The 24,597-nt window shown below is 44.4% G+C and overlaps 1 protein-coding gene across 1 annotated transcript in view; it reads left to right on the top strand.

The window, feature by feature from the left end:
- The window catches only part of PDZD2 (PDZ domain containing 2), a 287,308-nt gene that overhangs the window by 46,488 nt on the left and 216,223 nt on the right, over positions 1-24,597 (top strand). The window lies entirely within an intron of this gene.

The raw sequence follows: 24,597 nt of genomic DNA, 5'->3' as shown, positions 1-24,597 counted from the left end.
AACTGAAACAAAGACCTAAAAGCAGTTTAGCAGCAAACTTTGTGAAAACTAATATTTGTGTCATTCTCAAAACTGTGGGCCACGACTGTACACAGTGACTCCACCAGCAGAATAGTGAGTGCTGCTCTGGAGTATAATACAGGATGTAACTCAGGATCAGTACAGGATCAGTACAGGATAAGTAATGTATGTACACAGTGACTCCACCAGCAAATACAGGGTTCAGGATCAGTACAGGATAAGGCCTCATGCACACGACCGTAATTCTGGTCCGCCTCCGAGCCGCAGTTTTTGCGTCTCGGATGCAGACCCATTCACTTCAATGGGGCCGCAAAAGATGCATACAGCACTCCGTGTGATGTCCGCATCTGTTGCTCCATTCCGTAGCCCCGCAAAAAAAATATAACATGTCCTATTCTTGTCCATTTTGCGGACAAGGTTAGGCATTATTACAATGGATCCGCAAAAATAACGGATCCGCAATTTGCAGACCGCAAAACACATACGGTCGTGTGCATGAGGCCTAAGTAATGCATTTGCAATGTCATAAAAAAAAATTGTGGATTCATTTCAGCTGTAAAATGGTGTTTGCAGGTGGACTTGCTGTTTAAGCTGGCCTAACACATAAGATAGCTATCAGCCTTAGGCTACATGCACATGACCGTATGTGTTTTGCGGTTCGCAAATTGCGGATTTGCAAAAAAAATCTGTATGCCATCCGTTTAGTTTTTTTTCCGAATGCATTGTAACAATGCCTAAAACAGACAAGAATAGGACATGTTCTATTTTTTTTGCGGGGCTACGGAACAGACATACTGATGCGGACAGCACACGGTGTGCTGTCCGCATTTTTTGCAGACCCATTGAAATGAATGGGTTCGCATCCTATCCGCAAAAAATAAATAAAAAATGGAACGGACATGGAAACATACAAAGTTCGTGTGCATGTAGCCTTACAAGCATTCAGCCTACAGTTGTCTTCCTGAATCCCCCAATAAACATACATAATCTGAGTGGCTGAGAATCGCATCCTTTGAGAGTCGGGGTGCGCCTATACCCTGTGGACAGCAGTAGATTTTGTTGGGCCTAGAAAAGCTGCTCCACTGGAGCAATCATAATGCAGCCGTGCAAGAAAAAAAACTTCTGATGTCTGCATCCGAAACAACCATCCATCAATATCTCCCCATTTTACATTCTTCTGTAGTTGAAACATTTGGTTTTATTTCAAGATAAATTGGGGATTTCATAGGGTCCTGTTAGATAATTATACACAACTTTGAACCTAGTCTTGAACCTCGCTGTTTTTGTAAATTGTACCCATCTTTCATCCCCTCGTGTTGACAGTCCCCCCTCGTGTAGTCTGGCAGGTATCAGCAGGCATTCTCTGAAATCAGGCAAACTGCTGACATCTTACTGTGTGATGTGGTTTATTCTTGATCTCGACCTACAGAGATGCATTTTTAGGGAAAATCATGTGTGACTTCTGAGCCCTCACTATGGTGCCAGTCCATGTACGTTGTTAAAGGGTTGATAATTTTTGTCTTCTTTTTTCTATGATGTTTGAAATTAAATTTCCATTTTAAGTAGTCAGCGGAATATAAAACTTATGGCTATAAAACCTTGTCTGACTTTAATTTTGGCTCTCGAAGATGTATTTCATATTTTATGCAAATATAATTTTCAAAAGAAATCTTTAAAAAGTTATTTTTGTTGGACTGGTAAAACCTTTTATACGGAGAATTATTAGGGGCCATTTTTTGTAAGAGAGTGTTCGTATATTGTTTTTGGCTATGTCAGTAGCAACTTTATGCTACAGATGTCGCACATTTACTGGGCCTGTGTGGCCCCAGCCTAAATTTGTGCTGATTCTATAAAAATACCTGGTCCACAGCTCCAGGCATAGATGCATTCAAGCATGTATTTATATATGGGAGGGGAAAGGTTTTCTCATTGTAACTGGTTGCCAGGAAGACCTGATAGAGAGGGGAGGAGCAGAAGCCAAGAGTTACTATGTATGTATGTCAAGTCAAGGAATTGCTGATAGAGGGCGAGTCACTACGTATATATGCCACGAAGAGCTGCCAGAGGGTGGAGGAGCAGAAGCTAATAGTCACTACGTATATATGCCAGGAAGACCTGATAGAGAGGGGAGGAGCAGAAGCCAAGAGTTACTATGTATGTATGTCAAGGAATTGCTGATGGAGGGCGAGTCACTACGTATATATGCCAGGCAAAGCTGCCAGAGGGTGGAGGAGCAGAATCCAAGAATAACTATGTGTATATGCCAGGAAGAGCTGATAGAGGGTGGAGGAGCAGAAGCCAATAGTCACTACGTATATATGCCAGGAAGACCTGATAGAGAGGGGAGGAGCAGAAGCCAATAGTCACTACGTATATATGCCAGGAAGACCTGATAGAGAGGGGAGGAGCAGAAGCCAAGAGTTACTATGTATGTATGTCAAGGAATTGCTGATAGAGGGCGAGTCACTACGTATATATGCCACGAAGAGCTGCCAGAGGGTGGAGGAGCAGAATCCAAGAATAACTATGTGTATATGCCAGGAAGAGCTGATAGAGGGTGGAGGAGCAGAAGCCAATAGTCACTACGTATATATGCCAGGAAGAGTTGGTAGAGGGTGGAGGAGCAGAAGCAGAAGCCAAGAGTTACTACGTATGTATGCCAAGGAATTGCTGATAGAGGGAGAGTCACTACGTATATATGCCAGGAAGAGCTGCCAGAGGGTGGAGGAGAAGAAACCAAGAGTAACTATGTGTATATGCCACTGTGGAATGTACTACTTCCGGGACCGGAAGTTACGCCACGTACCTCTGCTTTGGCGCTCATTGGAAAATCTCGGCTCCTGATTAAGATTTTGGTATAAAAACCATGACATTTTAATGTTTTACAATTGCTTACTACTGCTCCTGAGGAAGGGGTTCTGTATGACCCTGAAACGCGTTGAGCTCTACCTGTTGTTCATCACAATAAAGGAATTAACAAGAAGTACCTGTCACAAGGCTGCTGTTTCTTCCTGAGATTCTACAAGCGACACAGGCGAGGGAGCAAGTTCTGTAGGTGTCTTGAGCTTTATCCTACAGAACCCCTCCCTAGTGAAGTGAGTAGATGTGTATTTCTATCTCTATTTCACCTTCCATTGTTTTTAATGTTCCACTTAGACAATGTTGAACAGTGCGGACTGACGGTCTGCTATTGTCATGCTGATACTTTGAAGGGAACTGTAGACACCATCTAAGGGTCCATTCACACGTCCGTTGTTTCTTTCCTGATCTGTTAGTTTTTTTGCGGAACAGATCTGGACCAGATCTGTATCCATTCATTTTCAATGGGCCCTGAAAAAAAAATCTGACATTAGGCTGTCCGATTTTTTTTCAGGACCCATTGAAAATGAATGGGTCCAGATCTGTTCCGCAAAAAACGGAAGAGATCAGGAAAGAAACAACGGACGTGTGAATGGACCCTTAGGGTTATATACCCATGACCTCATCTCTGTCTCTGATATACCAGATGCTGTAAGGTGGGAATTTCCACCCCCGACTAGAAAATTATAGTTGAAATATAGCACTACATATCCGATTGGCGCCATTTAAGGTATATATATTCCTATATACAGTATATACCTTACCCCTCCTGTTTCTTCACTCCCGATGTAGTGGGTCCCCCGCACATAGGTGACCACCCCCGGCAGCCTTCCTTGAGCCCAACACTCTATTCTTGCTACCTTCTCCTATTTTTCCTACAATTTTAACTTCCTCTAGATCCATCCTTTGGCGCCCCGCCAGTTACTCTTTGACTCCACCTGAATTAAATTCAGGGGTGTCTCGGACTAACCCTCTACATTTTTTCCCCCCATCCATGACAGGAAGTAGCCTCTTATAATAGCCCAACGAGAACTATGTGTAGTGATCATACAAGTCCTCGGGCTTTCCTTCACCTGCTTGTTTTTCTGTCTCGCTGTGTACAGGACCAGAGGCTGGCTTTAATGCTACATTTGCAGAGCACCTATAGTGCTGTTATTACCAAAAACTATAAAACCTCTTTACTCATAAACTTAAACTTAAAAGGGTTGTTCAATGAAAAATATGATGGGTTTCAAACCAGCACCTTGATCTGAATACCTTTTTGTAATTGGATGTAATTCAAAATTTAGTATAGTCACAGAGTTTTTCAACAGAATGTATCTGTAGAGCGCCACCTGTGGTTTGTTTTTACTTATTTCTCTGTCCACGTGGCTGAGATGGTCACACATGCTCGGTTCCATCTTTCAACTGCCACCAGCTGTATCTACTGTTAGAAACTGTGACAGTTGCAGGGAGAGAGCAGCAGCAGAAAGGACATGCATTCGGAAAAAGGACACATCCGCTGAGATGTGACAGGGAGAGGGCTGTTGCAGAAAGGACACACCCATGGGCTTCTAGCCTAAAATAAATCTAGCACACCAATCGGAGCAATGAACGAGGAGATCTCTGGATCCATGTGAGGTGCAGGGCTGGTTCTAGCTTTGTGAGAAGAGATTGTCATCTACTGTATGATGTCTGATTTTTATTTGTTAGATTAATGACGGGGCAGCTCCTTTAAAGGAACATATGATCTCCAGAGGGTTAATAATGCCTCTCGTCCTCGAGCCTTCTCTGTAATCTCCACTAGAACTTGGAATGTTTGGGAAACAAATGAAAGGAAATAAGTGGAAATGAAGGCTACTTGAGGAAATGTGTCCTTTGATTATGGCATAATTACTAACAATGGAAGCGGGGAGCGTGTAGCCCCTTCATGAATCATTGGATGTGACCGCACATGGGCTGAGGAAAAAGCTCCTTGAAAGCATTTCCCCTAAAATGAAAACCGTCACCACTATGTATATGTTATATTATATTATAGTTGTCCTCTTTCCAGCTGCTGAAAGTCTATTCAGATCTTCCTACATTGTATCTAAGTGACCACCAGTGTGGATGCTGTAGTTGCTTTAAGGGTTGTCACAGACTCCTGAAGGCATATTAATCTTGTATTATAATCGGGTTCAGATTGCTGTATCCGAACCCAATTCCTTTAAAAACTTTCTTTATAGGGCAGCACGGTGGCTCAGTGGCTAAAACTGATGTCTTGCAGCACTGGGGTCCGAGATTTGAATCTGTCCAAGCACAACATCTGCACAAACTTCGTATGTTCTCCCCGAGTTTGCAGGGGTTTCCTCCGGGTTCTCCAGTTTCCTCCCACACTCCAAAATTAACAATAATATGGGCTCCGTCCTTCTGTAAAATGTATGTCCTCCGTGGAGGTCTTTCCAAAGTTTTTGCAAATATTGCGAAAATTACTTTGTCTCGCTTCCATCACGTCAGTTCGTTTATTCGCATAAATTACTGTATCAAAATACTAAGCCGAATTAATGAGGCACAAAGTTGAGTTTGGCAAAGTGACACGATAGAAGCGAGACGATGTAAGTCTCTCAATATTTGCAGAAACTTCGGGAAGACCTCCACGCAGGACATACATTTTACAGTAGGACAGAGCCCATATTAACGTAATTTTTAAAAGAATCAGGTTTGGATACAACAATCTGAACCCGATTCACTCAACCATAATTATAATAATCTTTCAGAGGGGACATGTGCAAAGGAAATCAGACACTACAGAGAAGGGCTGCATTTACACGCAGCATTCACCTCCGCTGTATCGGGATAGCGATCGATATAGCCATAGAAAATCATTGTTCCTGTGCAGCAGATCCTTGTTCAAACAGCACAATCTGCTGAACAGGAACAATTTTTTATTTTTTTTTGTGCCGGCAGAACGACAGGATCACCCCGATGAATGAGCGTTTGCACCTTTTGCACTGGCAAATTATCGGAAAACGAGCGTTTATACAAAAACTCATTCCTAATAATCTGCCTGATCAGCGGACCCTAACAGATTAGCTCAAAGAAGAGGAGAGAGGGCCCTGCTCACAGTCTATGCGGAAATTTGGGTGTAACAAGAGGTAAAACTGGTTATTTTGTGCAATTTATACAGAATAGGTAAGTGCGCATAAATCTGCATCACGCAGACAGTGTGACACTACAGTAAACAGATTTGGCCAGCTGCTCCGTCCATTTCACTGGAGCTCCATGGGGTATAATAGAGCCCATTTTCTGGTGGTTGGTGGGGATCCCAGCGGTAGGACCCCCACCAATATAATAGTTGTCCCTTACCCTGTAACTTTCTGTAACCCAATACTGGAGTTATGGCAAGAAGACGCACAGAAATAGAGATACTACTGCAGGGATACGAGAGCCTGGGATGAACCCGAAAAGCAGCTTGATAGAGGAAGTTTTTGAAATTAATCCATGTAATTAGAATATCCATATTTATTCTAAATCATTATAGACTTCTTAGATAAAAATGAAAGGCATTTCAAGTGAGATGATTGGTTGTGATGAGCCCTTTGAGTTTTTCCGGCTCCAGCCAAAGTCTGGGCTTTGTGATAAGGAGGGAAGCGCCACTGCTCTGACGGCTTGCAGGCCGGAGCCTGGTGTCTGAAGCCTCTTTGAAGTGTCATCACTTGTGAGTGGCCACTAATTGGTAAATATCTATCACGTTTCACAGAGTATTGAAGCGTCCCAGCAGCTGCGCTCACACAGTGCCAGATAATAAATAGCAAGCCCTCCCGTGTACATGACGTTGGGCTCTGGTGCTATTTTGGCAGCTGAGTCATTATTGTGTTTTGACTTTTTTTTTTTTTTTATTGCGAAACTTTTTGTAGTTTGTTGTTTTGTGTTTATCAGAAATTGCTTTGAAAATTTTGAATAATTTTTGGGTCAATTTGAGTACAACGCCAGTAAATGTTTTATTCCTTATTTTTTCAAAATTACCAAATGGTGTAAATAGCAGATTTCTAAATCATTCATTTGAAAAAAAAAACAACTGCATCCACCTGAAAAAAAAAAAAAAGCTGTAAGGTCATGGCCACCAGTGTTCTAATTTTCACGTAAAAGTTGCAGTCCACTGCATGTTGTCCCTGCTAACAGAAACTCTGAAGACGGCTGAGAGGAAGTGGGGGCGCGTCAGAGCTAGCTCAGATCCTAAGCCTGATAAAAGAATTTCTTGTGCACAACTTCTAAACATAGCAGGAACCTCCTGATTTCCTGTAAGTGTGATTTATCCCTCCTTCTCAGCTTTCTGAGCTCACTAGAAGCAATCAAAATGGGAACTAAAGGAATTGAGGTCACTGCATACAGTATTGACAGAAGGGAGAAGCCCGTGCTTCTGAGAGAAATGTGTCTAGCTGTGCAGCTGAAACAGGGAATAATATGGCTGAAAGAGACTAGGGAAGCCCAGACATAACTGTTCCTTCACAGTTATGATTTATAAAGCAGCACAGACATTATGCCTGGTGGTGTGCGATAACGGGAGAAATTTCGTAGCAGCTCTGGGACTAGCCGGTTTGACGCACATCCCTTGCCTGGCACATGTGCTGAATTTGGTGGTGCAGAGGTTCCTGAAAATCACCTCGATATGTCAGAGCTGCTGCAGAAAGTGCGGAGAGGACTCCCCTGCATAACGGAAATGGAACAGATCCGTTTGGCAACCCACAGACTACTATTATGACGGAATAAATAACGGAATGCCTCTAAAGGCATTCAGTCATAGAATTGTGTTATGGTCCGTGGTAACGGAATCCATAACTCAATTCACCTTTTGGTCACAGATGCATATCCATCAAGCAAGCATCTAGAGAACTAATAAAAGCATGGCTGCACAACATTTCACATGCAAACAATAGAACTGAGAAATGGGGTCATATTCTATTTGTGTTAGTGTTAGGAAGCCATCTACAGAAGCCAGCTTGACGCCTGGTAGATGGGTTTGATGAAAAATGTGCGCAAAGAGCTTCTATTTCTTTCATTTCTAGTAGGTATAGAATTTTGAATGACCCCCCCATTTCTCAGTTCTATTGTTTGCATGTGAAATGTTGTGCAGCCATGCTTTTATTTGTTTGCAATTCACCTTTTACCAGTAAACGAAGCGTGAACGAATTTCAAAATATGAAATTCGCTCATCTCTAGTCAGGACCACAGTGCAGCACGGGGAGAAGAAGATGAAGAAGTTGTGGAGCGGCGCCCCTACAGGAGAGGTAAGTATTTTATTTCACTGGCGCTGGGGACAATGGCTAGGAGGGGGGAGATGGTGGCACTAGGGGGAAAGCTGGTGGCACTAGGGGGAAAGCTGGTGGCACTAGGGGGAAAGTTGGTGGCACTAGAGGGAAAGCTGGTGGCACTGGGGAACAGCTGGTGGCATGAGGGGGAAGCTGATGGCACTGGGGGGGCATCTGATGGCACTGGTGGGGCAGCTGATGAGTTTTTATATAGAAAAACATTCTTTTAATTTGTTTTTTGTTATTAGAGTACTCGATTAATCGTTGGATTAATCGATAAAATACTCTATTACAAAAATAGTCGATAGCTGCAGCCCTAGCAGGCAGGTACCTCCTAGAGACACATACTCCGCTTGTATTTCCTTATTTTAACCCTCAGTACTCCATACATATACCCTGGCTCTATGCTGTGCAGTCTACCAGTCACTGGCCATCCTTTAAAGGGGTATTTTCATTTTAGACATTCATGGCATATCAACAGAATTCACATCTGGGACTCACGCTTACCTCCGAAACGATGGTCCCACAACCCTGTCCTATGCCGCTGTGAAAGGAGAGTTTGCTGTGTGTGCCTGGTTCTCTTCTTTTACCTCTAAGGCAGTTCCGCATACATCCAAGTGTGAAGACAAACCTGAATGTCCTAGCCTCTTTCACACTTGCGTTGTCCGGATCCGTCGTGTACTCCACTTGCCGGAATTACACGCCGGATCCGGAAAAACGCAAGTGAACTGAAAGCATTTGAAGACGGATCCGTCTTCAAAATGCGTTCAGTGTTACTATGGCAGCCAGGACGCTATTAAAGTCCTGGTTGCCATAGTAGTAGTGGGGGAGCAGTATACTTACCATCCGTGCGGCTCCCGGGGCGCTCCAGAATGAAGTCAGAGCTTCCCATGCGCATGGTTGACGTTTCCATGCGATCACGTGATCCATGCGCCTGGGGCGCCCTGACGTCACTCTGGAGCGCCCCGGGAGCCGCACGGACGGTAAGTATACTGCTCCCCCGCTCTCCACTACACTTTACCATGGCTGCCAGAACTTTAGCGTCCCGGCAGCCATGGTAACCATTCAGAAAAAGCTAAACGTCGGATCCGGCAATGCGCCGAAACGACGTTTAGCTTAAGGCCGGATCTGGATTAATGCCTTTCAATGGGCATTCATTCCGGTTCCGGCCTTGCGGCAAGTGTTCAGGATTTTTGGCCGGAGCAAAAAGCGCAGCATGCTGCGGTATTTTCTCCGGCCAAAAAACGTTCCGGTCCTGAACTGAAGACATCCTGATGCATCCTGAACGGATTTCTCTCCATTCAGAATGCATGGGGATAATCCTGATCAGTATTCTTCCGGCATAGAGCCCCGACGACAGAACTCTATGCCGGAAGACAAGAATGCAGGTGTGAAAGAGCCGATGAGAATATCCCTTTAAGTGGTTACAAAATTCATCTTACTTTAGCTTTCTAACAAGGAAGTGACGCTCACTTGAATAAGCGATGAGCTGCAGTATACCAAGCACGTCCACTTTTTAGTTTCTGGCTGGGTATCGATCTATTATTATTGACCTATCCTGAGGATAGCTCTTCAATATCTGTAGCCCGACTTTTAAATTTTTAGTTGTCCTCCTCTGTCCTTTTTTTTCTTTGACATGGTGTCACCCTTTACCATTTGTTCCTGGTAATGCAATATTGACCTGACCTGCAATACCAGATTCAGCCAGTGGACAAGAGGAGCGCTGTTTCAGAGAAAAACAAAACTGACCTATTTTTTTATTCCCTTTTATTCAGCGATGCCTGCGCCCATGTTGTTGTTGCACAGCTTGGCAGATTTGCCCGTTTTCCCTGATATCACTTCTGCAAGCAATTAAACTAATTGCCCATTTAATCTCTACGTGGCCAAACCCTGCAACCTTTATTCACTTTGTTGGAAAAGTGTTTCCGGATGGAATAATTACATCTACAAGCGGGCGAGCAAAGAATGAGCTCATGAAAAATCCGCTACATGTCATCATGCAGCCATATCCAAGGCAAATGTTTTTACAGTGTTTCTATATGATTCACTGGTAAGACATGCAGCATGTGCCCGGGGGCAGAGCCAGGGTGGTGGGTACCAGGTATGGAGCAGCCCCGTGCCTCTGATCTATAAGTACTTGTATAGGAGGGTACATTGCGCTCATGCTGAGCATTAGGACTGAGGATAAGGATATTACCAGTAATGACATCTCTATAGCTTCCAAAAAATGAGATTTTAGTTTTTTGCACTGGTTAATACTTTTCCCCCGCACAGTTAGTGAGGTTAAAACAGCAGAACAGTAATGGCTAACCTCCGGCACTCCAGCTGTAGTGAAACTACAACTCCCAGCATGCTCCATTCATTTCTATGGAGTTCTAGTGGTACATCTTGGGAGTTGTAGTTTTAACACAGCTGGGGTGCCGGAGGTCAGCCATCACAGCTCTAGAACAAGTCCGAACTGCAGCAATAAAAACTGAATGGAAACTTTGCCTCCTGTGAATACGGTCTCAAAGGCTTTGTCCACATTCACAACCAATTTGTCATTCAGAGGTGTAACTTTTGGGCTCCAGCGCATAATCTGTAACATTTATAATACTGGTGTCTTCTTATGTGACAGAGGGGTTTTTAGGCCCCCTGCGGCTCCAGGGACTGGGTGTGACCTCTGAACCCCTAAAACTACACTCCTGTTGATATTTAATGAATCAACTTTGCAGATAGACTGAAAAGATCACTGACCTGTCAAAGAGCCTTGTACAGGCAACTATAAGAAACTTTGTAATATATCTTATTGGAGAAAAATGCCTCTTTTTCCACTCTTTTCCTCCCCCTCTCCTAAACTAACACAAATACACTGTATGTGAACAAGTAGCAATTATTAAAGGAGCTGCATACAATTACTACACCTCCATTATACTCCGCTTCTCCTCTCCATCTGGGAAAGCTTTTATTGAAATGACTATATTCTTTAGGAAACTTGGTTAGAGCTGAGCTTTTCCAGTTCTGCTCATAATTTCCTCTCTTTTGATGTAGTCAGTGGTCCTAATAATTGTGGTCACCCACACGATGTCCTGTGGTAGATCTTTGTTGTCTGGCTATGTCTGTTATTTTAACCATTTGTTCCCCTTTACCAAATTGTTACCCTAAGGCCTCATGCACACGGCCGTTGTTTTGGTCCGCATCCGAGCCGCCGTTTTGGCGGCTCGGATGCGGACCCATTCACTTCAATGGGGCTGCAAAAAATGCGGACAGCACTCTGTGTGCTGTCCGCATCTGTTGCTCCGTTCCGTGGCCCCCCTAAAAAAATATAACATGTCCTATCCTTGTCCGCGCTTTGCGGACAAGAATAGGCATTTATCTTGAAGGCTGTCCGTGCCGTTCCGCAAATTGCGGAACGCGCACGGACGCCATCCGTGTTTTGCAGATCCGGGATTTGCGGACCGCAAAACACACCATGATCGTGTGCATGAGGCCTAAAGAGGTTGTTTCCCCCTGCGGACCTTTTCTGCAAACCCAGGCTTGCAGTGGGAGTCATATTTACCAGATCCCCCGGTACTGTGTTCTGGCTCCATTGCTCCCCCCTCTGACACCGCAGGTCTTGGGTCTCCCCTGCATCACAGCAAATCTGGTTTGACATGTGTCATGTGGCCACTGCGGGCTAGTGACGTGTCACTCATGTCAGTAGGATTCCCATTGCAGGTCCAGACGCACTGGTGTAGAGGTGGGGGGATTGTTGCAGCAAAAGTCCCCACAGTTATATTTCAGGGGATTGTCCCACAAAAACATTTTTCAAACCATTACCTGGAACTGAAAAGTTTTATAACTGCATTAATTAAAAATGTACCATAGCCATTGAGTTATTTAATAAAATATATAAGAAAAAGAACTGCATCGCACATCCTCAATACTATGCTGTTATCTAATAACGTCTTCTCAGCATAATTTACATCGCTTCTCAGCGCAGTTTATCATATACCTACCCCTATGCTGCATGCTATACATTAGGCATTAGTATACAGTTTGATCAAAAAGCATAGACCCACTCACCACGACAAGGTTGCCTCTTTGAATGGGACCCTATTCTAAATTTGGCACAGCGCTGCAGACACTGGGTTAGCCGATACCAACAGTTACACTCAATCCTTTAAGAGGAATTAAGGGACAGAGTGATATACACACGATTCACTCTGATGCAGGGTTGACAGAGTTTCATCTCGTCATACCCTTACAAATCAGAGCAGGGAAATACAGTTGGATTCAGTCCTCAGGATAGAGTTGTAAGACACATAAAGGATAGAGACTGCAAATATAAGCAGTAACAATCAATCGAATAGAGTATTCATTGTTACCAAGCACAAGAGCACTTGAACTTTTATACATTGTTTTCTTTTCTATTTTCCCGTAATTTTTAAAGAATATCAAGTAAATGTTATATTTTAAATCAGACCATAAACGGGAACCTACTAGCCGTTTGGCTATTTGAACCTTAACAATTTAAATCCCGGGTCCAAAGGGTCCCTGAAGGGAAACTATTCTAAATTTGGCACAGCGCTGCATGGCGACCATCGACGCCGCAGCGCCGCACCAGCAGGCAGCGGGACCCAGCAGTCAAACAGCGCCCCCGCTGTCTGGCAAAGCCACCCTGGCACTGGGTCCCATTCAAAGAGGTAACCTTGTCGTGGTGAGTGGGCCTATGCTTTTTGATCAAATTGTATACTAATGCCTCATGTACAGCATGCAGCATAGGGGTAGGTTTACGTTCAATTGCGCTGAGAAGCGATGTTAATTATGCTGAAAAGCAGTTATTAGATAAAAGCATAGTATTGAGAATGTGCGATCCAGTTCTTTTTCTTATATTTTACATTCAATAAAATATATCTGTAAAGCACCACCTGCTGTTGGTTTTCCTTATTTTTCTGTCCACCTCGGTAACATAGCTGAAGTGGCCGCACATGCTGAACTACCACCAGTCATATCTGCTGTTAGAAGCTGCAACAGTTACTGGGAAAGAATAGCATCAGAAAGGGTACACCCCCTGAGCTGTGATAGGGAGAGAGCTGCAACAGAAAGGACACTCTCCTGAGAAAGGACAGGCCCCATGAGCTGTGACAGGGAGAAAGCTGCAATGGAAACACGCCTCTTGAGCTGCCAGCTTGACATACTGTAAATCCAGCGGGCTGGTTCTAGCTTTGTTAGATTGTCATGTACTATATGATGTCTGACTTAAATCTTTTACATTTATCATGGAATAACCTCTTTAGAAAGGACAGGCAATCAGAGAATGACTACTATATAGACACAGCTCTACATAGCATTGCCATCTGTTTTATACAGTAAAAGTAGGCGACAGGTTCCCTTTAAATCACCCGCCAGTCCTGCAGTGGTGACACTATATTTCCTGTGACTACTGCAGAGGTCACATGGAGTCAGAGGTCACAGTAGCTTCAGACGCCTATACAAGCAGTTATACACCTTGCAAAGTGTCTCATGCGTATATATATCTACACCAGGCTTTCCCTGCACTGAGGAGTGCTCCAGGCGGCACAGTGATACTGCTGGTGCCCACACAACAATAAAACTCCTCACTGGCGGGAAGGAGCTTGTAGTTACCAACCACTTAACGCAAAACGACATGCTTGTAAGGGAAGTATGGAGACATGTGGCCACAATGATCGTGATTGGAGATTACTCTGATCCTGGTCATTTAAATCCTCGGCATATGAGAGGTTAGATAGATGGAGGGGGCTTTTTGTGAAGGCTCCAAGGGCTGCCATAGCAAGCTGCCTGTTAAAGGGGTTGTCCGGGATTGGGGACATTGGTGTAATAGTACAAGAGTGACATACATATTACATACATGTATTTCCTACCTTTGGCACATATTTATGAAGCCCCATTTTTATATAGGAAATTGTTAGCCGGAGGTGATTGTTTTCTTATACTCGGTGACGTACCGGTTCCCTTGCAGGCGGGTGAAGCCTCTCCTTCCGGCTGCTCAGGGAGCCCCGTGACGTCACCGGCACTGATGTGCGGGCTTTAGCTGAGGATCATTTGGAGTCTAGCACCCCACAAATCATTGGGAGCTATGTCCACTGTGTAGCGGACGGACCAGGTTACTACAGCACTGATCCTACTGGAATGAATGGTAGCAACACTGGAGTAACCAGCTCCATCCACTGCACCGGGGATGGCGCTATGTAGTTCCGGGACCAGAGCTGCTCCTGAACAGCAAAAATATTACAGATAGAAAAATGATATAATTGAAAATTCTTAGTGCCATATTATGGCCTATCGCAGATAGCACCATATTGAGATATAACTTTTAATAAAATTAGTTAAAATATTGCCAGATATAACCAAAAGAAAAAGCAATTAAAAACCAATAACGGGTAAATAAAAAAATCACCATAAAAATTGTTATATAGGTTAACAGACCGGGTGGTAGGATCAGGCAACAAAACAGGGTAATACAATGTATGCAGGGGAACCCAACTGACCCTGTGTTGTCCCTAGAAGCCTAAGGGCTCATGCAGACGAACATATTTTCTTTCCGTGTCCATTCCGTTTTTCTTGTGGACTGTATGCGGAACTGCAAAAAAAACGGTAGTTACAACATGTGCATTCCGTTTCCGTATGTCCGTTCAGCAAAAAAAATAGAACATGTCCTATTATTGTCTGCGTAACGGACAAGGATAGGACTGTTCTATTAGGGGCCAGCTGACTGTTCCCTTCCGCAAAATACGGAATGCACACGGACGTCATCCGTATTTTTGCGGATCCGTGTTTTGGGCATAAGCCCTAAGTCTGTGTGACACCCTGCAAGGCAAAATCAACACAGATCTGGAACCTATCCCTGGTCTAAATCCTAAAAAGTCTCTACACTACCCCAACACGTTTTCCCCAGAGGCAAAAAATAGAGATAGGGGTGCGACCCAGAATTAAACAACGCCCTCGACAAAAATGAAAACACATATGTCTCAATTTGCCACACTCTGAAACTACATCAGCGCCAACACTGCACGAAAAACCCATGTGGGAGACAAACCCTTGTGGACATGACAGAGAACGTTCCATCTGCCATGCAGTGCACTGCCACCCTGTGCCGCACTGGCTAGAACGGATGATTGATGGCTGGGCATCGTCTTTGTATTCAGTGGAGGTGCAGAAAAATCCTTCTTTAATTAGATAGTGTTTTTTTAGGTCCTTTTAGATATCCCTAGTTAAAATGACGTCCGTGAGCGCGTGTTTTAGGTTTTCTATCCTTGATATTGTTACTGCGATACCCTTTCATCGACTTAAATAAAAATCCTCAAGATTTCCATTAATCTGATCCGGCAGCTGGCCTTGCAGTGGTGAAATCTCTGATCCTTTGTGGCCTTCACTGCTAAATTACATAATAACCTTTGAAGGCTTTACTTGGTTTAATCCACTGACCTAAATAACTAATGTGAGTTTTTATTTATTTATTTTTTTCCAATTGGGATAATAAAAAAATTCTTCTGTGTTTAGATATTTCTGTTACACGCTTGTTTTGGCGCCCTCTGCTCTTACATACTTGTTATGGTGCTCCCTGCTCTTACATACTTGTTATGGTGCCCCCTGATCTTACATACTTGTTATGGTGCCCCCTGATCTTACATACTTGTTATGGTGCCCCCTGCTCTTACATACTTGTTATGGTGCCCCCTGATCTTACATACTTGTTATGGCGCCCTCTGCTCTTACATACTTGTTATGGTGCCCCCTGCTCTTACATACTTGTTATGGTGCCCCCTGATCTTACATACTTGTTATGGTGCCCCCTGCTCTTACATACTTGTTATGGGGCCCCCTGCTCTTACATACTTGTTATGGTGCCCCCTGATCTTACATACTTGTTATGGTGCCCCTGCTCTTACATACTTGTTATGGTGCCCCCTGCTCTTACATACTTGTTATGGCGCCCCTCTGCTCTTACAAACTTGTTATTGTGCCCTCTGCTCTTACATGCATGTTATGGTGCCCTCTGCTCTTACATACTTGTTATGGTGCCCCCTGCTCTTACATACTTGTTATGGTGCCCCCTGCTCTTACATACTTGTTATGTGCCCCTCTGCTCTTACATACTTGTTATGGTGCTCCCTGCTCTTACATACTTGTTATGGTGCCCCCCTGATCTTACATACTTGTTATGGTGCCCCCCTGATCTTTCATACTTGTTATGGCGCCCCCTGCTCTTACATACTTGTTATGTTGCCCCCTGCTGTTACATACTTGTTATGGTGCCCCCTGCTGTTACATACTTGTTATGGTGCCCAGTGCTGTTGCCGTTTTGGACCACTTGTGAGAGCCCTGAACGGTTCTCACAAACGGAAAGCCAAAACGAGAGTGTGAAAGTAGACTTAGTTGTGCATAGCAACCAATCAGATTCCACCTGCTTCGGATCAGTTTGGTTGCTCGGGCAGCCTCTGTCCTTCTGAAGGCTGAGAGGCCTGCCATAGCGGGGTTCCCATCAGGCCCTACATGTTAAAGTCCCCTAGGGCTGTGATGGCTAACCTTGGGCACTTCAGCTGTGGTAAAACTACAACTCCCAAGATGTACACTTGCCTGGCTGTTCTCAGAACTTCATAGAAATGAATAGAGCATGCTGGGAGTCTTAGTTTCACCAGAGCTGGAGTGCCGGAGGTTGGCCATCACTGCCCTAAGGGGACTGAAAATAACTAAAATAAAAGTGAAAAAAGCTTTAAAAATAAATAAATATATATATATATCTGAGAAAAATGGCGGCACTGGCAAATAGTCAAAAGTTGGGTGCACGTTTTATTTATATATATATATATTTATGATATATAGAAATTCAGATCCCCATTTTAGAGATAAAATAAGCACATCATTAGTATTGCTGCGTCCTGAAACACCCAAATTATTAAATTATGAAAGTATTTATCTCGTACAGTGATCATACACACCCCAAGGTGGTATTAATGAAAACTGCAGCTCGCCCCGTAGAACATGAGCTCTCACAAAGCTCTATAGAAGTAAATTTTAAAAAGTATTAAAAACACAAGATAAACTATATAAATGTAGTATCGCTGTGATCGTACTGACCCGGAGAATCAAAATAACGTCATTTTTACTGCATAGGGACTGCTGTAAAATGAAACCAGTAAAACTATGGCAGATTTGCTTTTTTTTTTTCCAATTCCACCCCATCAACGATTTTTTTTTTTCCCCTGCATCGTTTGCAGTAGTAAATAGTGCCATTAGGAAGTACGACTTGTCCCACATAAACAAGCCCTCGTACGGCTATGTGAACGGAAAAAATAGGCAGGGAGTAGAAAACAGAAAAAAAGGAAAATCACTGCTCCGTAGGCTAACGGTGCCCACACCCTTTTCAAAACTATTTGTGCAACCTAGCCCAAAAAGTTGCAAAGTCCTTGGAAGAATTGGAGGACAGGGCATGATCAGTTCCCCTCAGTATGATCTATGATCTATTTTAGAAAGAAGCCTGCACCTTGTCATTTTTGGTGTTTTTATGATTTTTGTTTTACCGCATTATGTTCAGTGAGCGCTCCACTGCGTCTCTGAGGCTCGGCCTTGTAACCCAACCACATGGTAGACAGTAGACATTTTTCCCATCAGAAGATCAGTCTGTGGGCGAGTAATTACTGCCTGGTTACAGAACAGCAATTTCTCCAAATGAAATGTCTATAAAATAACAAGGTAGATGTTTTGGTTGTAGATTCGGTTACACAACGATTTATTTTTGAAGGTAACACACAGCCATAATTTACGTGAAACTGACTCTCCATGTATCGTGATGAAATGTAACAAAAATAATCACAAATCGATTTTACGAAGGATTTGTTCCACAAAATCAACTTATCCCCTGGAGATAAGCCTCTTACCTGAGACAGCGCTATCCTCCGCTATCTCCGCCAGCCTCATGGAGAATGAATAAAGCCACAGGGGACGTGCTTGATCTGCCGCTTCTTTTATATGGTAACGGAATCGTTCTTCTTGTGACTGCTGGGACCCCCACCCATTGACTGCTTATCCCCTGTCTTGCTAATAGGGGATGTTTATTTTGTGGGCTGAGCATCAGACCCTGAGGATAGGCCATTAGTATCTTGAACCCCTAAAACGTCTTTAATTGCACCATTTACATTCAACTTAAAGGGGGTTATCCCATGATTGATGTAAAAAAATGTACATGGTAATCTTTCTAACAACGCTAGATCCAGCCCTGTACCTCACATGGATCCAGAGATCTCCCCAATCATTCATTCAATTGCTCTGCTAGGTTTATATCAAGCTGGCAGCTCAATGGGAGTGTCCTTTCTGCTGCATCTCAGAAGGCGTGTCCTTTCTGCTACAGCTCTCTCCCTCTCGCAGCTCAGGAGGCAGTTGAAAGATGAAACCGGGCATGTGCGTCCACCTCAGTGAGGTGGACAGAAAAATTTGATAAAGAACAAACATCCGGTGGCGCTACACAGATACATTTTTATTAAATAAGTGTCTGTACTAAATATTTAATTACATGCAATTACAAAAGTATTCGGATCCAAGTATTTTTTTGCGGGACAATCACTTTAAAAGGATATTCCCATTTGGAGATTTATGGTATATCAATAGGGTATACCATAAATGTCTAATAGGTATGGTTCTCACCTCTGAAAAATGAGCCCTTAATGTAAACCGAGACCACACTGCGCATGCGCAGCATCCTCTCCATTCATTGCTATTGGACTATAGCCATAGATAGGGATGGGAATCCTGAAGCCCAGTTCGGTTCCAAGTTTTAAAGTGGTTTTCTACTTTAAAAAGAAACTACCGAAGTTATTTAACGAAGTCACGCGCGACTACGCGAATAACTTACTTCAGCTCATCGGAGACCATACATACATTTTAATACTGTACAGAGATGGATCTCCGTACAGTATTAGGGCTCTTTCACATGCTGTCCGTAGCCCTGGAAAAAAAGATTCGGGGACAAGAATAGGCATTTTCTATCATAGTGCTGGCCATGTGAGCTGGCGGAAAGCAAACGGGCCGGTATGCGTGTTTTGCGGACCGCAAAACACTGCGGTCGTCTGAATGAACCCTTAACGCGAAGTTTTGAACAAAGCGACTTTGGATGTAGCATCCGAAGCTCGCTTCGCCCCTCACTAGATGGGACCCTGGAGTAAGCTACACATTTGCAGCATCCTCTCCATTCACTACTATTCCATATACGCTATATCTTTTCTGAGGTACAATAACTGTGAACGGAGAGGAGCCTGCGCATGTGCGGCCTGCTCTAGGGTACCACGCCTATTGGACATCTGTAACATATCCTATTGTCCAGATCGGAATATCCTTTTAAACAGCCCTCTCACTTTCCCAGTCTTTTGCATCAGTGCAGTGAGGGCAGTGTAGACTCCTTTGGGTGGTAGTGTTGCAGATTATGGACTATGTTGGACATGCCACGAGGTCGTCAGCCAGCGTTATAAGCATGTTCTCCCTTAACCCGAAGTTTTGAACGAAGCGACTTCAGATGTAGCATCCGAAGCTCGCTTCGCCCATCACTAGTTGGGACCCTGGAGTAAGCTACACTTTTGCAGCATCCTCTTCATTCGCTACTATTTCATATATATCTTTTCTGAGGTACAATAGCTGTGAACGTAGAGGAGCCCGCGCATGTGCGGCCTGCTCAATAGGCGTGGGACCCTAGGACATCTGTGGCATATCCTATTGATATGCCATAAATGTCCAGATGGGAATAACCCTTTAAACAGCCTCCTCACTTTCCCAGTCTTTTGCAGCAGTGCAGTGAGGGCAGTGTAGACTCCTTTGGGTGGTAGTGTTGCATATTCTGGACTATGCTGGACATGCTACAAGGTCGTAAGCCAGCGTTATATGCATGTTCTCCATAAGGGCTGACATTGCATCTCCTTACTGGATGGGATATTTTTTTTCTTTTTCACTTCTCGCCAGCACTTAACCCAATGAGGTTTCTTAGGGCTTCTCATGGGATAAAGTTATGGAAGAGAAGATGCTGGCTGGCATCGCCCTGTGTGGGACGGCTGTAAGCACGCGCAACGTGTATAATCCTAATTTACCATAAGTAGTTCTTATGCGCTGCAGCGCAGCCATTAGGAAACCCCTTTGGCCTATTAATGGCGATGTTCGGGGTGCACTTTGCTGACGATTGTAAATGCAACGCCTGGATTATTCATAATGAGGCTTTTAGTCAGGACTGGAGCGGAGTTGCGGCTTTCTTTATTTGTTGGTTAACCCTCTACAGCCAGGCTCATTGCACGCTGTCACATTGGTGATATCAAGGCATTTGGCAGCATTTTCGGGCAGCCTGCTGGCTAGGTGGTTAGCATTCATGCTCTGCAGGACTGGGCTTGAACCTGACCAAGGAGAACCTCTGCACGAAATATGCAGGTACTCCACATAATAGGCTCTGTTCACACTGGTGTCATGGCTTCTGCTTACAGCGGTGCCACGTATGATGGGACAGATCTATTGTCAAAAGGCTTTTGGGGAGACTTTTAAAAACGGGGGGGGGGGGAAACTGGCTTAGTTGCCCATAGCAACCAATCAGATTTCATTTTACGGAGCTCCTTAGGAAAATGAACGGATCAGTTTGGTTCCTTTACACCAGTTTGGATAAATCTCCCCCTTTGACTTGAAGGGGGTCTGTTGAAGTTCCGATCTTTTTTTTTTTTGGGACAGCAAAAAGAGCGCAGTCTGCTTCGCTTTTCTTGCTCATGAAAGCAAATATGAACAATTCCTTAAAGGAGTTATCCAAGACTATAAAATGCCCCCTCCCCCCATATGCCGGGCCCCTCACAATGAATATACTTACCTGGCTCCCCGCGTCGCTCCTGCTCATTCTCCCAGTGCGCAGATGAAAACATCCGATGCTAGGGAGGCTCGTCCCCGTCCCTGTCTGCCATTGGCTTCTCCCTCCGACACCGGATGTTTTCATCCGCGCACAGACACAGGAGTGGCGCGGGGAGCCAGGTAAGTATACTCATTGTAAGGGGCTCAGCATATGGGGGGGGGCAGTTTATAGTCTTGGATAACCCCTTCAAAGACTGTGTACACCTTTTTGGGGGCATTTTTTATTATTGCATTGTACTTATTTTGAGCTGAAAAAAAAATCATTTTTTTCTGTACAGAGCTGAGATTCTCTAGTAGAACCTTTTGGATTTTCCATCATTGGATTTTCTGTCTTTTCCATCAGACCAGGAGCTGACGGGCTCCTTATCTCTGCTCTCTGACCTTATAAACACTCATTATAGCTCAGTTCTCACGTTACTGATAAGAATGTGGCTTAATTTTATGACCTTTTAGTAGCTTAGAGATAAGGTTTATTAGATGACCAGCACAAAGTGAAAGTACCAGTCAGAGAGCTAGAAAAACAGTTAACCTTTTGTGACAGAATGGCTCAATATTTTTAATAAAGGCCAATTGAAAATATGATTTTTAGCCAAATATGAGTAAAATGCAATCATAAACAAAAATTGCCTCCAAAGGTGTACATAGCCTTTAACGTGGGTTTGCTGCTATACTACAAAAACGCACTAAGTTAAAGGGATTTTCCAGGATTGATGGACTATCCTCAGGATAGATTAATATCAGATCGGTGGGGGTCCGACCCCCAGCAGTCAGCTGTTTACAAGGGACCAAGTGTTGTGACATTCTCACAGCACACAAACCACAGCGCCGTATAATGTCTAGTGGTTGTGCTTGGTATTGCAGCCAAGGCCTATTTACTTGAATGGGACTGAGCTGCTCCTAGGCCTTGTGACCGATAAATGTGACGTCACTGGGCTAGGAAGAGGCTGAAGAGCTCACCGGAACGCAGCAATCCTCCTCAAACAGTTTATCAGCGGGCGTGCCCTTAGTTGGACCCCCACCGATCTAATATTTATGACTGTCACGGCCATGGTCATGGTCGTGACTCCTGAACCGCATGCGGTTGTCAGCGGTTTGGTCTGTTGTCAATCACAGGTGAGGGCTGTGGTATTTGCCTCACCTGTGGTTGCCGCTGGCAACAGTATTTATGTGGCAGCATAGCAGCCTGAGCTGTATCCTTGCAGCTTGCTATGTTGTGCATGCGGTTGCACTTGGCTTGTGTGTGTATGTATGCACTTTGTATGTCTGGTGTGCACGAGGTCTTATGTTAGGTGTGCACTGTGACATTTCCCTTCACTGTGGCTGTCCGTAGCAATGTTTGGTTTATGTACATGTGGTGGCAGTGTCTCGGCCTTCTGGCTGACTCCCAGGACTTGGTTGCCACCCATGTCGTTGCCTGCGGTAACAGCTGCAGTGTGTTGTGCATTTGGACACTTCCCCTTTAAGTGGTTTCACTTCCCTGGTTAGTCTTGGAAGGGTTAATTCCCTCTCCTTGTGTGTCTGTGTGGGTGTGGCCACTTTGGGCTATAAAGCCTCTTTGGATATCAGTTGCTGAGGGGTTCTTCAGCCATGCTTTGCTGGAGACACCCTCCTGGTTATTACATCTGCCAGTGGGGGCCACCCTTGTGGTCATAAACAAATTGTGATTCTTAAGTTTATGTTGATGTCCACTTGATGTTTTTCTTATGTTATGCACCTATGGATCTGGGTTCCTGTGTGTTTGTGTGTGTGCTGTGTCCATTGGTGTTTGGGTGTGGACACTAGCTTGTATTGCACGGGATCCAGTCTGTGTGTCTGTGGCAGGTAGGTGGGGAAGTGCTTTTCTTCCTCCTGCCATATCCATAGGCTGTTTATGTTCTCTTCCCTTTGCAGCTTGGCTAGTGAGACTCCTGTTCCTCCGTGCCTAGGAAGAACAGGTCGTCTTACCCTGCTCCTTGTTCCAGGGCAATCCTGAGGGCTAGCAGGGACCCCAAGGCATCCGGTGTATGAGCCCTCCCACCTTCAGGGTTGGCTCATATGGTTAGTTGTCAGGGTCAGATTAGGGACGCGATAGGAGGTGATCTGCTCCCTAATTCTGTCGTCCTGGCCAAGCAGCGCTTTACATCTTCTGTCATCGCACGGCTGAGGGTTTTCCCTATCCTCAGCCGTGACAATGACCTATCCTGAGGATAGGTCATCAGTATTGTAGTCCTAGAAAGCCCCTTTAATTTGCCTTCACTTGAAATCGTTCTTAGTTTGGGACAGGGAGTGGTGTACGCGATGACAGTCAGTACTGCGGAATATGTTGCCGATATACAGTGTATATGCAATAGGAAATTAATATAATGGGCATTTTTGCTTAAACAGTCCTTACAAAACACCCCAATACGTCTCTCTTTGCCCAATAGTTTGTAAGGGTATTGTTCACATGACAGAAATTTGTCTTGGATTGTGCTGCATATTCCCATCTGTGTGAAATCCACGTCCCATTGTTCCCAGTAGAAATCCAGTTTGCTGTTCATACGGTCATGGATGATTTTCATGTGGATTAGCCCCTTTGAGCCGCCTTGGATTTCTGCTGTTGGTTCCCTTGCAAATTTTTCTGATGAAAATACATATTGTGGACGTACCTAAGTGCTTTAACCCTTCATGGACAATGAGCTTTAGATCTGACACCTAAAAATAAAATTAATTCAGGACTTTTTAGGATACTTTCACACTTGCGTCGCTGGATTCTGGCAGGCAGTTCCATCGCCGGATCCGGCAATCTCTGTGCAAACTGATACCATTTGTAGACAGATCCGGATGCCGATCCGTCTCACAAATGTATTGCAATACCAGATCCGTCTCTCCGGTTGTCATCATTGCGCGGACCACAAAACCGGATCCGTTTTTACGGAACACTTGGGGCCAAATCCGACATTAATGCATTTCAATGTAAAATAATGCCGGCAAGTGTTCCGGAATTTTGGACGGAGAAAATACTGCATCATCTCCGTTCCAAAACTGTACAGTGACTGAACTGAAGACATCCTGAAGCATACTGAACAGATTGGTCTCCATTAGGCCTCATGCACACGACTGTTGTGTGTTTTGCGGTCCGCAAAACACGGATGGCGGCCGTGTGCATTCCGCAATTTGTGGAACGGCACGGACAGCCTTTAATATACTGTAACTGCTTATTCTTGTCCGCAAAGCGCGGTCAAGAATAGGACAGGTTATATTTTTTTTGCGGACCACGGAAAGGAGCAACGGATGCGGACAGCACACGGAGTGCTGTCCGCATCTTTTGCACCCCCATTGAAGTTAATGGGTCCGCATCCGAGCCGCCAAAACTGCCGCTCGGATGCGGACCAGAACAACGGTCGTGTGCATGAGGCCTTAGGATAAAACTGATCCGTTTTTTTCCGGTATTGAGCCCCTAGGACGGAACTCAATGCCGGAAAAGAAAAACGCTAGTGTGAAAGTACTCTCACACTCTTATATCTCTTGTACTCCCCTTGACATAACAATTCAGGGGCATGTTTTCTTATAACTGTGATGTGCTGTACTTCTGTTATTCCTCCTAGAAATTCATCAGTAATTT

Source organism: Bufo gargarizans, chromosome 1 (assembly GCF_014858855.1).
Source record: "Bufo gargarizans isolate SCDJY-AF-19 chromosome 1, ASM1485885v1, whole genome shotgun sequence".
NCBI lineage: Eukaryota > Metazoa > Chordata > Amphibia > Anura > Bufonidae > Bufo > Bufo gargarizans.
This window is presented reverse-complemented; position numbering and strand designations above follow the sequence as displayed.